Source organism: Octodon degus, unplaced genomic scaffold (assembly GCF_000260255.1).
Source record: "Octodon degus isolate 3935 unplaced genomic scaffold, OctDeg1.0 scaffold00020, whole genome shotgun sequence".
In the NCBI taxonomy this organism is placed as follows: domain Eukaryota; kingdom Metazoa; phylum Chordata; class Mammalia; order Rodentia; family Octodontidae; genus Octodon; species Octodon degus.
Genome location: NW_004524596.1, coordinates 4,926,730 through 4,929,871, shown reverse-complemented (window position 1 = coordinate 4,929,871; position 3,142 = coordinate 4,926,730).

Genomic DNA, 3,142 nt, shown 5'->3' with positions numbered 1-3,142 from the left:
GGACCCAGTAGGCACATAATAATGACTTAATAAATGAGGGAACAGTTCTTAGAAGTCCCCATACTAGTCTTAACACTGTCTCTTATAGTTCCTAAGCCCGAGGTGAGATCTTATTTATTCAAGAGCTCCTGAAATGTCTCCCTAACTCCTGATGGTGTTATTCAGTTCCTGACTGATAGATAAGTCCTTAATTCAGATTAGTTTTCTCCTTATTTTCTGGTGCATTGCTAAGTTCTGAGGTCTTGCCAACTTACCATAAAGAGACTAAGCTTTCACTTCCACAGATAGAAACTCCAATGCTAGTTTTTGCTCGCAGGCCCCTTTCTTTCTTTCTTTCTTTCTTTCTTTCTTTCTTTCTTTCTTTCTTTCTTTCTTTCTTTCTTTCTTTCTTTCTTTCTTCCTGAAACTGTGGATTGAACTCAGGCTGTTGTGCTTGCCAGGCAAGTGCTTACTCTACTGAGCCATCTCCCAGGCCCCCACAGGCCCATTTCAAATTGAGCAGGTTCTCCTAGGAGCCATTGCAAAAGATTTTCTTTTGTGACCATGACTTTGTCCTAGAGAGACTTCTCCTTCCATAATTGTGGAGTCTCAACCAGATGAGATTCTCTCCATGTTCATACCGGGGAAAAAAGTGTGCTCGTCTTTTATGTTGTTTTGAATACTGGGAGTTGTACTGCTGGTGTGAGGCTCAGCTCATTGGAAGCCAATCTTTCATGTGAATAAAGTGGCTCCGGAAGAATCTGCCTCCGAGCTCCTTCTTTGGTTTAAATCATTCTCAATTGGTTTAAATCATTCTCAAGCTATCGTGACTCAGGGACAGGATGCCCTTTCTCACTGTTTTCTATCAGCCACCCTTCCGGTCACCAAGAACTTTTAGCCCTAAGTTCGTGGTCAACAAGTCAGGTTACTCAGCCTTCTAACAGGAGGATATTGCTATGGCCTGAAAAAATGTTAATTAACCTCTCTTGTTATTCACAAATTTGCCCCTGTATTCTTTCTCTAATTTCCAGAAATATTGAATACATTCTGGCATCAGGTTTAATTGCTCTTATTCTGAATTCCCTGACTTCTGGGCGTTTCTCTGTCATAATATTTTTCTTATTGTACTGTCTTTCATTTGTTCATTATTGTCATTATTATCTTGTGGTAGCAGGAGTTGTGTCAAACCTGGGAACTGCTGCTTGCCAGGCAGGTGTTTATATCACTGAGCTATCTCTCCGGCCCCTGGCTTTCATTTGTAAATGTGAATGTGCTTGTTCATGAATTGGATCAAATTATTTATTTATTTATTTATTTGAATTTTTTCCCCCATAATTTTATTGATAAACAAATAGCAATGAGACAGTTTCAAATTAAATTGGTAGGACAGTTTCAATAATTAACACATTGCATACGTTCTTCCTAGTGGTTAATTGCTGTACAAGATGCGGACATGATATCCTACTTACAAACACCATTAGAACAAATCACTCTATTCATTAAGAGAATGTAACTATATATCTATCTTAACCACTTTGAATACACAGATACAAAATGGACATACATCTGTATACCCTTTTTGTTTGAATTTTTAATAAATTTTATTAAAAATGTGGTTTGGACAAACAATTTTAACCTTTATTGTTGTCATATTACATACATGATAAAATTAAATTGCAAGTTATATAACTGAACAAAAAATTCTTTATACAAAGTATGTTTGGATACGTAAATATAGTCTGGTTTTGAAAATGAAATCATGTGTAGAGTTGTATTCTTATGTGTGTCAAATCCAAAGCTATACAACGAGACTCCTGAAGGGGCAAATCCAGGTACCAACAAAGACACTTTTCAGGGAGCTGGGGAGATGGCTCAGTAGATTAAGCGCTTGCCTGGCAAGCGCAAGGGTCTGAGTTCAATCCCCCGGTTCCGCAAAAAAAAAAAGACACTGTTCCTATTTCTCATGTTTCACCAAGCACCAAAACCCACCAATCTTTTAGTTCTTTTCTCGTACAATACTCTGTATCCACTTTCTCTACACCTGTTTGGATTCCTAGATTTAATTTCATTTTCTGTGTGGCATTCTCCACAGATATAAATCATTGGCTGCTTCTTTGGGGGTTGAATGTCCTGCAGAGTGTCCTTTGTTAGTGTCTGATCTGAGCAACACCGAGAAGGTTTTCACTCTGGTGTTTCTAAACAGAACCTCGCTAGATGCTGTGTTTGGACCAAATTATTCGGAGAATATAGATTAAAAGAACTCTTCGCAATCTGCAAAACTACTTTGAAGGCAGCAATATGCAATATAATAATGTTTGTTGATTTTCCATTATCTGTCTTGAAATTCCATTATTTATTTATTTATTTGTCCCTTTAAGATAAAATTAAAGAAAAAAAAGAACTTTCAGCCTAAAGTGCTCCCAGGTGGCTGAAAGGGTATCAACAGGTAGTCAGGATATTGCTTTATTGTCTGAATTTTCTCCTGGAAACAACCACCTGCCTGATTTCATCCCCTTGGGACCATGTTCGGTTCTACTCGGATTGATCAAGTAGATGGGACAGTAAGTGTTTAATATGTACTCTAAGTTCTATGCATTTGATGCATTGTATCAAAACATTGCTGGGCAATAAATACATTTCTAGAGATTATTACACCGTGATGTTTTACTTTTTAAAATTAATATATGTTTGAAGTATGCAGATAACCATACTATTAAGTTCCATTGGTTTTCTAAAGGGAGCAGCCAAGGCTTAAAATTTTTATTTTGACCAATTGTACATTCTTTTTTTTTTTTCTCCCAGACCTGGGATTGAACTCAGGCCCTTGCGCTTGCCAGGCAAGCACTTATTCTACTGAGCCATCTCCCCAGCCATGTACATTCTTATATCTAGTATTCTGAGCAACTACATTGAAGACAACAATGTGCAATATGACAACTACTGTTGAATACCTGTGATTTTCTTTGTGTTTTTTTGAAATTGTGTATAATTTCTAATTATTTATTAATTTTTATTCTCTTTAAAATAAAAATAAAAAATAAATGAAGTACATGATGTGTCCCTTTATCTTAAGGAGTAGTATATGTACTGAGCGTACCTTGATTCTTTTTGCTTCTCTTCCCCATTGTCCCCTCACCTGCCCCACCTCTATGTCCCCCTTTTT